This window comes from Schistocerca serialis, chromosome 1, assembly GCF_023864345.2.
Source record: "Schistocerca serialis cubense isolate TAMUIC-IGC-003099 chromosome 1, iqSchSeri2.2, whole genome shotgun sequence".
Taxonomy (NCBI): domain Eukaryota; kingdom Metazoa; phylum Arthropoda; class Insecta; order Orthoptera; family Acrididae; genus Schistocerca; species Schistocerca serialis.
The window spans coordinates 359,481,180-359,493,905 of record NC_064638.1 but is presented as its reverse complement, the minus strand read 5'-3'; the positions used below and the strand labels follow the sequence as shown (position 1 = coordinate 359,493,905).

The 12,726-nt window shown below is 40.9% G+C and overlaps 1 long non-coding RNA gene across 1 annotated transcript; it reads right to left on the bottom strand.

Moving 5' to 3' along the window:
• Positions 1-853: 853 nt before the first annotated feature.
• Positions 854-9,884, bottom strand: LOC126457493 (uncharacterized). The gene is made up of 2 exons (XR_007585478.1): positions 9,457-9,884; positions 854-1,123 (listed from the first exon to the last, which is right to left on the bottom strand). It is a non-coding gene; the product is annotated as an uncharacterized LOC126457493 (long non-coding RNA).
• Positions 9,885-12,726: the final 2,842 nt, after the last annotated feature.

The following is a 12,726-nucleotide window of genomic DNA, read 5'->3' as shown; positions in this document are numbered from 1 at the left end:
ATATTTTCTAATGAGCGCGATGTTGTTGTAGCGTTAAACTATAACCATACTTCTACATGTCTTTGGGCTACATACTGCTATTTGTGAAATCATTTATTGCACATGTGGCACTGAAATAGTTAAGAAGAAACGCCTTCAACTAAAATACATTTTGCTCTCTGTGGCATTAATTATTTATATCTGCTGAGTACCAAAGACATTTTTAGCTATGTATTTTCCTTCTTTGTCGAGGAAGTTTGGATCATTAGAGGATAGAGGAGATCACTTTTCCTTGAAGTACCACGTTTGTGAATATCGCTGTCATTCTGAAACTCCAATGAACCAGTAACGATATGATTCATTATAGCATAAATTTGCTGCGATTTTGTTATTGGTATTACTAATCCCTAAAAAAGATAAATCACATACTTAGTTCAATTTAGTCTAAAAGCCTTAATGTCGTTCTTGCTGAGACGAAAAGTTGTCGCGAGGTATCATCCAACCGAACAGCAATGAACTGAAATATGAAAATAAGTGGACTGTATATATAAATCTTCAGACTTAGCAATCACTTATAAGACAAAAGTGAATGAATATATTTCAACATATTCAAAATTAAGTTCTCATCAACCGTCGATTACTCTATCCTGTGTCTTACATTTACTGATATAACATTTTTGATGTTTCAGATTTACCATTGGGTACATTTAGGTTGACGAACCATTGTGTCATAGGTTTCATATTCTTGCGTACTTGTTACTCGCAAACTTACTGCCAGATGTTGAGAATTAAGCATTTTCTTTTGTTATATGAGCGAAAAGACCAATCCTTGTTGCTATTCAAACAGCGATTTCTGCTATGTAGTAAAACAATATTTAAACATAGACTTTTCGTATACTTTATTTACAAAATTCCTTCCAGTATGAATACAAAGAGTATAAAAAGGTACCAATCAACAGGAGATATTGAAGATGTTGTGCTGTGATTTCCGTTGATCACATAACGTGGGTCACACAACGTTGATCACATAACTGGCAGCGGCTGGACCACGCCGTTGCTTCTCCACGCAGACAGTCTCGTCTGGCAGCGCCCACGAGCATTCAGTGTGAGGTTCGGCTGCCGCGATCGGCGCCCCGGTAGCCCTCTGCAACATAGACAACACACACATAGGCATCACTACACACGCTTAGTCCCCAATTTTCATGTCACGAAATAATGCATCTGAAAGGACTGAAACGTCAACGAGAACTAAATTATGTTTACAAAATCTGACTAATTTTTGATTGGTGTTACGAAATGTACATCCAGTAGCATGCAGTGGTCAAAACATTTGTTCAAGGACACAGAAGCTGATAAAATCATGGTGACTGACAACAAAACCAATTCTTTTAGATTACTGAGAAATAACGACAGTCAGCGTGTTGAAATTCCCTACATAGCAAGTTGCAACGCGTACAGGGACTGCCGACCACAGATTTTGGGTCATATCGCAAGTGCTGTCGGTGATTTTTACAATATGCCTGCTTCATTTTGGGGTTCATATCTTCAGTTCCGTTCACTGACAAAGCCAACTGTAGTGCAACCCCATCTTCAGAAAGCCGTCATGTAGAGTATGTATCCAGTCATTTAGTAAGTCGATGCTTTAGCGAGAATTCAGGGTTAACTTTTAGGTATATATTACTGAGAAGCATAGATATGTCTTTGAACCCGGATTTGAGTTGTTAAGTGAACAGAGCGTTCGGAATAGCGGAGACACGGTGTTCGACGAACCTATTATAGCGAACGCCGGGCACTGAAATGCGTTTATCTGTTATTAGATCATGGATGACAAAAGTCGTTTAACTGTATCGATGTTTTGACTTTCCGGAGGAAACTGAGTGAACAAGGGAACAGGAAAACTAGATTATTTCTCGAAAGTGAAATGAAGGCAAGTGATACTAAATACAATACGTTTTGAAGATAACTTCGTAAATAAGTTGTCAGTATTCAGCGAATTGAGCGTAAGTAATATAATGGGCTTACAACATGTACCACGTTTTGTAAACGCAATAAGTAGCAGTTTCCGGTAAGAACATGTGTATTTTAGACTATACGTGTTATTCGGTTATCCGTGTTGTCCAAGATCCGTAATAAAGCGGATAACAGCGAGTCTGCTGTATAGAATACCATTTTTTTGTAACTTACGATTAGATTAAAGCTCGTAAGGGGAGAGAGATATAAATATTATAGTTATTTTCCCCTGTGTCACTTTAATCATAACGTTGATGGCAGTAGCGCGGGTGTTTGGACATGTTACCAAGACTAAATTTTAAAAAGTATGATAGGTCTTTCACACGTAACATTCTGTTATTCTCAGAAATTTGTGTGACACGACTCGCTTCAGTGTACATTCAGCGCTCATTTTCGGACATAGGGAACGTTAACCTTTTCATTCTTTTTCCTGTTTGACCACCTCTTCAGCTCTAGTCTGTAGTTTGTGCTCATTCTATACGGTCTAAAGGATTGAGGAGTTGCAACAGACAAATTGAGTCACATTGCGCTATCTGTGCTCTGTTGCGCTAAACTTTAAACACGGACCCTGTTCCAGCAACCACTCGCATGCGCAACACGCGACGTACGCTGCGTCACGCAGTGCTTGGCAGGCAAATATACATATGGTCCCCGTCACATGCGTGACCTGTTGCTTTGTTGCCGAGACGCCGGAGTAGAAACAAACAAGTGCCACCGCGCACCGCCCACGCAACAAACCAACCTCGTGACGAAACACGCCGAGTCAGCAGTGACGCTGCAGAAGGACTCTCTCTGCTCATGGACTCTGACATACCTCAGCACGACCTGTTGAACAGTTCACCTGTCTAAATGTGAACTAGGAACTGAAGTCAAGGTACGCGATCAAAAAACTATTTTCTAATCAGTCAACTTTTTCGGTCTGTTAAACTATACTTTTTAGTGATTCAGTCATGTGACTGAGACAGCAAAGTGTGCTATTTATAAGCTTTTCTAATGTTTTGGTAGTCTGATAATAATAGGGCTTCTCGTCAAAAAGTGTGTACTATCGGTAACAGCATCTGCCATAAACCCAATGTGTATGCAAACTGTTTCGCTACCGTTTATTTAATTTGTACAGATTTCACGGTGTTATACTATTCTTTTCCATTCTCCGCCTACAAGAGGATTGTCGGTGTGATAGGGCTATGGAGACGGATACATTACTTTGTCTTTATAGCCCTTCTCACGTCAAGTGTTCCATATACCACTAATCGAGGATCGTCTAATATCATAATGCTTCCTCGACATTTTTGTTCTTTGGTTTCAGTTTTCTACCGTCGTTTACGTATAGTGTCTTCAATAGAAGTACGGAACTATTGAGTTTTGACAATTTGTGAGCGGGCTGGTTAAAAAATTTTGCTATTTGTAGAAAAATCGCTCGAGAGAAACGATTCATAGCACACAATTTTATGACTAAATAGTAACTGAATTTATTCTTTTTTACATGAAACACACACAACCCGATTACTTTTAAAAACTGTATGAAAAGTGTATTCTGTCGACCAAATTTACACTTGACTTACGTTATTACACAATATGTACAAAACAAAATAATATAAATTTCACTGAGGGCAAGAAAAACCTTTGTGAACCGTTCCACTCTCTAAAGGCGCTGGGAAAAATACAAGCACTTAAATTTTTCTGTACGAACGCTGATTTCTCTTATTTTGTCGTGATGCTCATTTCTTCCTATGTAGGAGGGTGCCAACAGAATATTTTCGCAATAGGAGAAGAAAACTGGTGATTGAAACTCGTCGCAACGAAAAACTCATTCGTTTTAATGACTGCCACTCCAATTTACATATCGCGTGTGTGGCACTATCTCCCGCGATAATACAAAACGAGCTGCCCTTCTCTGAACTTTTTCAATGCCATCCGTCAGTCTCACCTGATGCGGATCCCATACTGCACAGCAATACTCCAGAACAGAGCGGAGAAGTCTGTTTAGTGACCTGTCGCACCTGCTAGGTGTTCTGCCAATAAATCGCAGTCTTTGGTTTGTTCTCCCCACAGTATTTATCATACAGTATGAGTAACAGAAAGGATCGTTTGATGCGACCCAATCTGAGGCATCAAGAAATCATTAATTTGGTAATGGAAAGAAGTATGGGGAGTAAAATTTGTAGAGGCAGACCAACCTTTGAGTAAGGTAAGTATGTTCAGATAGATGTAGGTTATGTTAGTTATGCAGAGATAGAGAAGGTTGCACATGACAAACTAGTGTGCACAGCTGCCTGAAAGCAGTCTTCGAACAGAAGACAACGACAACAGAAACAACAACAACATGAACGCCTTATCTACGTTGGGCAAAGAGCTTTCCATTTTGCCACGGAACTTTCTGAGAACAGTGAATTGTGATTAGTGTTAATTTTGTTATTCCAGAAAGAGTATTATCAGTATTTTATACAATGTGTACCACTTTTGTGCCTCAAAGATATTTTCGTGGTGTGATTTCACCTAGACACCTTGACACGCAAGACTCTCAAAACGATGGTCATTGTGTTATCTAAACTTTGGAAATTACCTATATAAACGTGTAAACTTCGTTTCTCAGAGAGAGATTTCCTCCCTAGTATCATTTCGCAGCGAAAAAAATTAAGTATTTAGTATTCCTGACAAGAAATTACATTCTAAAACTTTATCGATTTCCTTCTGAACGTTATTCTCTGAATACTGTTCATTTGCTCGATTCTTCCCGTTTAAGTACTCTCTGACACAACAACTTTCGTCTCCTTGGCAAAAATCATCCCACTTTGCAACGAGTTACGGCAGGAAAATCTATTTCAAGTATGGTGACTGCTGTATCACAAATTAAGAGACAAATTTGCTTAAAAATATCATGAAGGGTTGACTCATTTTTCTACAAAACGATACTTCAACAGAATTTATAAGCTTTCTGGTTCAATATCTATAAGCTTATAAATCTGTAAGCTTCTTATTGTGGAACATAATACATAATAAGTAGGCAGTAGTTGTCAGTTGTGTGATAATGAAACTACTTCGTGCTGCAACTTGAATTTCATGTACCCTAAACAGCTTAGTGTCAAGTCTACGAAAACTACAATCAGAGAGAGAGAGAAAATATCTGTGGCAGCTAGAAATAAACGTCCTCTCATTTATTACTTTTATTGCTACAGATACAGCGATTTCTTTTCTAAGAGACATATTATTTAAGCTCTAAAAGGAACCATATCCTTCGATAACCAAGTTCTATTGATGCCAAATATTGAGATGAAACAGAGGAAACTGTGTCTAAGATTGTAATTCCAAGGTAACGCTCTGTATGGTCTTGCAAAAATTGTTGTAGAAAAAGCAATGAAATGAGATATCGTGTTATAGAAGGATGGTATGGATTTAACGTACAGATAAAATACAACATGAAGAAATGTTATAAGTAAACGAAAATCAGGTTTATACGCAAGGCAAATGCTAAAGGAACCAGTAAGAGTTTTTATGCATATGTACTGCAATGGCGAGTGAAAGTTTGTGCCAAGGGCGCGAATCGAACACAGGTCTCTTGCTTACTAAGGCAGGTTGCTGGCCGCTAAGCCACGTTTGCACAGGGGTTCGCACAGCTGCACGAATTACCCAGGCAGGTCTCCCTCCTCGAACCAAATTCTCATTGCCACACGAGTCTACTTTAAATTCTCCGTTACGCACGCTCCTCACTAGCCACCCCACTCTATATACAAAAAATCAGATTTGATCCATTATAAGTGGTTCTGAAAGCCTGCGACTGTGAAAACAATAGGTTTGTTTATAAATAACTCATCTGCTACCAGTCACGATTTTCTTTATTTTATTTTTCGCAAGACGCGTTTCGAAAAATGACTCCCATTTTCAAGTGTTTTTTTGTGTTTGTTATGTCATTTCTATGTGATGTTGTCGATGTGTGAGATTCTGCTTCATTTCTTTGATTTTGCAAAATAGATATAAGTCAATTATGACCCAAATTGTTAAGGTAAATAACCTCTATACAAAAGCATATCATACTCTGTGGAAGACCTATAATGTCATCTCTGTTGACTACTTGTGGAAACATCTGTGTAACTGTTTTGTTTATGAAAACGTTTTCGATGTTTAAAAGTGTACAACAAGTTGTGTGTGATGTTTAGTGTGTGTGTGAGACTCTGCACAAATGGGCCATAAGGAAACTGTAAGTACAAATTCTTATAAATTTCGCCACTAACTTCACAAAAACATCGATAACCAACTAAAAATCGCGTGTTTTCTTATATATTGCAGTAAAGTCAACGAAATTAAGCACAATCTCACACATCGACAACATCACATAGAAATGACATAACAAACACACACAAAAAAACGCACATGAAAATGGGAATCATTTCCCGAAACGCGTCGTGCGAAAAATAAAATAAAGAAAATTGTGACTGGTAGCAAATGAGTTACTTATAAACAAACCCATTACAAAAAATCATATTTTCATGACACCAAAAAAGTCTCTGAAATTGTGACATTTGACATGTAGTAATAGTTTTTTGCCACTGGCAGGATACAGTAGAAGAGTAGTATTATATGGATGACAAAGACCAAAATATATATAACAGGCTATCAAGAATGTCGTATGCAGAAGATTTGCGAAGAAGTGAAGACTGTCGACGTAAGATGAGGAAGAGAACGGTATTAATCCATCGGGCACACTGACATACAAGCACATACAGTTAACAAACTGCGAAAATCACTTCACGAGCGTCTTCAGTCGGCGTATCATCATGAAAGATCATATATGCAAACACAGTATAATCTGCTTGATAATTATTCTACGTAATATTGCTACACTAGATTTCTTTATTGTTAGCGTATGGAAATATGTTTATTCTTCGTGTCAATCGCCCTGAGGCCCGATTGTACTAAGAGTCGCATCGTGCCTTATTTGTTGAGAACCTTGCCATCGATTTGTTAACGCAGCCGATTCCTTCATCGAGTTCCATCCTCTTTCACAGTCAAGGAAAAAAGATTTCTCGAGAAGGCTATAGAAACAGCGTAAAAACGTTAACAAAATTATTACTGTAGTTTTTCAAGCTTTCTTAGCGAAATTCACAATCTCCAGATTTCCGAGTTTGCTACCGAGTTCAACAGTAGGCTAGAAAATCTGTTAGAATAAAACTAAAGTATTATGCCGTCAACACAATAGAAAGAAACTGTTATCAACTGACAGTGAGTCATAGAACTGGTAGATGTGGTTTTGTGTTTAGGTAGTTGAAGGCTACAACAGGATGGACAGATTAAGAAGTGCTAGTAGAACAAAAACTTCCTCGAATACTTTTGGTAAAGTAACTGGGATTTTCTATGTTACGGTTCTAATGTATGTGAAAAGGAAAGCTGAGATCGTTGTGTGTTACCAATTTTGAAATGCCAATGAAGTGTGGTTTTTTAAAGCGAAAATCATTCAAAAACAGTCAGGTTTGTTCAGTAGAAAATAGAGAGATGCATGGTGGGAGTTTCTGTGATACGCGGGAAGCAAACAACTGGATGTGAGAACGGACTGGACTGGAAAATGAAATCTTCGTTGATCCATTATGGATCGTGGGACGACGGCTGGCATGAACTTCTTCAGGCAATAATTTACCAACAGTCGTATGTATTGCAGAAATTTATTTTATTTTATGTTACCAGTTTCGGCATTATATTGATGTCACCTTCAGGCCCCACTCGTCATAGTCGTAAAATCAATTCTTCTGTGTCGCCTGGCCACCAAGAGCTGTTGCAGGACGAATTGATTCACGGATCCAGTTACATGGCTGCTTCCGTGTGTAGCGATTTTACGACTATGACGAGTGGGGCCTGGAGATGGCATCAATATAATGCCGAAACCGGTAGCACATAGAAGTCCATAAAATAAAATAAATTTCTACAATACATACGGTTGTTGGTAAATTATTGCATCAAGAACGAAAATGAAGCGGACGGAAGCAGGACTGTAGCCTGGAGAGCAGATGGTACATGGACCTAGAGAGACTCTACATGATTCCAAGACATAAGGAAAGACATAATGGAAGCGGACAGAAGGTAGATAACACTAGAAAACATGAAAACCAACGTGGATGTGCATAGCCGAAGAACGGAACGGATGAAAACGTCTGGTGCAGGTTTTTGTGCGCTACTGGATGTAAACGGCTCGTGGTAACTCGACAGCTTTTCTAGCTTCCGCGGATCTCTGTTGCTCTCTGTCTAGCGTGTCCAAACAGCGAGAGTCCGAAAGCTGCAGCTGGCACTCCAGTTCATGACAGAAGGGGAATTTGTCGAGATGTGATAGAAAAAATGATTACTTCAAAAAGACACAAACTCGGAGCCGGCCGAAGTGGCCGCGCGGTTCTGGCGCTGCAGTCTGGAACCGCGAGACCGCTACGGTCGCAGGTTCGAATCCTGCCTCGGGCATGGATGTATGTGATGTCCTTAGGTTAGTTAGGTTTAGCTAGTTCTAAGTTCTAGGGGACTAATGACCTCAGAAGTTGAGTCCCATAGTGCTCAGAGCCATTTGAACCATTTGAACCACAAACTCGGAAATTGGAAAATTAGGAATGTTATTGAAGATGGTGTGGTGTATAAGCATAGATCGTCCAGTATAAGTTAACGTTTGATTAAAGGACTGCTATATGTGGAAGGACTTGGAAGAGCAGTTGAACGGAATGGACATTGTCTTGAAAGGAGGATATAAGATGAACATCAACAAAAGCAAAACGAGGATAATGGAATGTAGTCGAATTAAGTCGGGTGATGCTGAGGGAATTAGATTAGGAAATGAGACACTTAAAGTAGTAAAGGAGTTTTGCTATTTGGGGAGCAAAATAACTGATGATGGTCGAAGTAGAGAGGATATAAAATGTAGACTGGCAATGGCAAGGAAAGCGTTTCTGAAGAAGAGAAATTTGTTAACATCGAGTATAGATTTAAGTGTCAGGAAGTCGTTTTTGAAAGTATTTGTATGGAGTGTAGCCATGTATGGAATTGAAACATGGACGATAAATAGTTTAGACAAGAAGAGAATAGAAGCTTTCGAAATGTGGTGCTAGAGAAGAATGCTGAAGATTAGATGGGTAGATCACATATTTAATGAGGAGGTATTGAATAGGATTGGGGAGAAGAGGAGTTTGTGCCACAACTTGACTAGAAGAAGGGATCGGTTGGTAGGACATGTTCTGAGGCATCAAGAGATCACGAATTTAGTACGGGAGGGCAGCGTGGAGGGTAAAAATCGTAGAGGGAGACCAAGAGATGAATACACCAAGCAGATTCGGAAGGATGTAGGTTGCAGTAGGTAATGGGAGATGAAGAAGCTTGCACAGGATAGAGTAGCATGGAGAGCTGGATCAAACCAGTCTCAGGACTGAAGACCACAACAACAACATATGTGCAAGGGCGAACAAGAGTTTGTATCTTTAATCAGATAACGCTGAAATGACGTACCGTGAAGCGCGTCACCAGATATCCCTGCAGATGCCGAGCCTGTCAGGGAGCTGTCCCTGGGGACAGAGGGACCTGGAGGAAGAGGAGTAGACCCTCCTACCGGCTACCCTGCTGAGGATGCGCGGCAGCGGTAGCACCTTGGTCGGCCAGGCGCCCGTAACGACCAACTGCTCGCTTTGCGCATGCGACCCCTCGCCGCCTTCCAGTGGTGACGTCTCCGTGCTGGAGGCCTCGTCCACGGGCCCCAGAACCACGTCCGGGACTGCCGGGACGTCCAGCACGTAGCAGAGCGTCTGCGCGGCGCACAGAGCGACCAAGAGCGACAAGACGGAGAGCTTCATTGCGACGGAGCGGACTGCAGCCTCCGGGGTCCGCAAGAGCCGCTTATATCGCCGATTGGAGCGCGGCTGCTTGCTTATCGCGCGGGAGTACCGCGCCACGTGGGAGCGGCGCTCCCCTGCTGACGTCACGTTACCTCTTCCGGAGAAGTCGGCCCCTCGCAGCGGGCCGCTGTGCGTTTGCCCGCAAGATCCCGTTGCGTCATCGGCAGATGCGCGCTTCCTATCCGTCACTGCTTCTGTTTCCTTCCGACTCCTCCTCTCTGACGTAATCGTACGTCCGAAGAACTCCATTCTTGGGCATGATAGGTTCTATAACAAGCCATACACTCTCTCTGCGTGTTCGCGCAACGACTTGCCTTCTGTCCGAGGTACGTATGTTGAGAAAATGTTCAACAACCCCAGGTGTCGGTGGTCTTGAAGAAATTGTGGATGAGGTACAGGCGAAAAATTGATCTCTAAGTTACTAAATTTCAGATGTATTGTCATATACAGTGGAAACTCGATTAACCGCCATCGTCGGGACCGTGGTCGTGACGGTTGAGCGAATAGACGGATAACAGAAACACTGTATTCCTCTAAAGCATAACCTAAATCAATTATTTTATGTATAGACACAGTAATACAGGGTGTTACAGAAAGGTACGGCCAAACTTTCAGCGAACATTCCTCACACACAAAGAAAGAAAATATGTTATGTGGACATGTGTCCGGAAACGCTTACTTTCCATGTTAGAGCTCATTTTATTACTTCTCTTCAAATCACATTAATCATGGAGTGGAAACACACAGCAACAGAACGTACCGGCGTGACTTCAAACACTTTGTTACAGGAAATGTTCAAAATGTCCTCCGTTAGCGAGGATACATGCATCCACCCTCCGTCGCATGGAATCCCTGATGCGCTGATGCAGCCCTGGAGAATGGCGTATTGTATCACAGCCGTCCACAGTACGAGCATGAAGAGTCTCTACATTTAGTACCTGGGCTGCGTAGACAAGAGCTTTCAAATGCCCCCATAAATGAAAGTCAAGAGGGTTGAGGTCAGGAGAGAGTGGAGGCCATGGAATTGGTCCGCCTCTACCGATCCATCGGTCACCGAATCTGTTGTTGAGAAGCGTACGAACACTCCGACTGAAATGTGCAGGAGCTCCATCGTGCATGAACCACATGTTGTGTCGTACTTGTAAAGGCACATGTTCTAGCAGCACAGATAGAGTATCCCGTATGAAATCATGATAACGTGCTCCATTGAGCGTAGGTGCAAGAACAAACTAAAATGAGCTCTAACATGGAAATTAAGCGTTTCCGGACACATGTCCACATAACATCTTTTCTTTATTTGTGTGTGAGGAATGTTTCCTGATAGTTTGGCCGTACCATTTTGTAACACCCTGTATAATAATATTTCGGAGCGAGAACAAATTAAACACGATTGTAATAGCAAATAAAACTATTTATTACATGATAAAAACATCCGTACAGTAGCTACAAAAGTTGCAAAATACGTAATGTACAGTACTGTACTGTACTATAAACTTACAGGTGAAATAGTTTATCTACCTTGGAAATAGTCAGTCAGTTTCTTCTGCCCTTTTGATGTTCGAGCTTTATATTGTTCCCGGAACTCAGCAATTACAGAGCTATCCGCGCTGAGTTTTTCTCCACTGATATCAAGTTGGCGAATTCCATGACGAAATTTAAACTTGTCGAGCCATCCGATACTTGCTTTAAAAGACGAGTCACCATCAAGTTTGTTGTTCATTTCAACAGCCTTGGCCATTATTATAGGCCCTGAAAGTGGAATCCCCTGACTTCTTGCTTGTATAAACCATCGGTACATTGCAGTGTCCAATTCATCATATTTTGCAGGTTTCATTGTCTTTCTTGTTCGCACATCTCCATCCATGCTCTGCATTGTTGACACACGTTCTTCTATTTTATCAGCATTACGTTAACTGTTGTTCTTCCAATACCATAAATCAGCGCTACACTTGTCGCAGTTTCGCCCTTTCTTAAGCGTTTTACAATTTCAAGTTTTTGATTAAGTCCTAAAACAACACGTTTACGTTTTTCAGACATTTTATCAAGTGTCACACACACCTGCACTAAATACGGTAGTGTAAAATATTAGTCAATAAAGCTTATTCAAGTGGAAAACACGTAACACGGCACAGCCCGTTAGATACACTGCGACAATTACAGTCTTCTCGCCACAACTGGAAACCGATCCAGTGGTGATTGTTGACTCACAAGTGAGACAGACAAGAAAAGGGGGAGATGCTAGAACGTCAACTCAAGGTCATATTTTATGTACCATTCTACGGCGGGCGGGTACATTCACTTCCCACTAAAATAGAGCAAATAAACAAAGCGAACGCGTCACTGCACCTTAGAGCATTCTGTTATTACAGAATTATTATGCTGTGACAGCAGTGACGGTTAACAGAAACTGACGGTTTAAAGAGTGACGGTTAATCGAGTTTTTACTGTATAATTATTGGACGATAAGAATGAAATTCCTGACAGAATAGTCTTTCACACTCGTATTTAACATATTTAATCTGTCTTTTACCAAAGGTTCAATGCAAGCTTAAAACCATCTCCTTAACATATGCCCCTGAATTATGTTGTGCTAGACATCCCTGGGGTTGTGAAGCAGCTGAATGGGTTGAAAATAAATAAATCGCCAGATCCTGATGGGATTCCAATTCGGTTTTACAGAGAGTACTCTACTGCATTGGCTCCTTACTTAGCTTGCATTTATCGCGAATCTCTTGCCCAACGTAAAGTCCCGAGCGACTGGAAAAAACGCAGGTGACGCCTGTATATAAGAATGGTAGAAGGACGGATCCTCAAAATTACAGACCAATATCCTTAACATAGGTTTGTTGCAGGATTCTCGAACATATTCTCAGTTCGAATATAATGA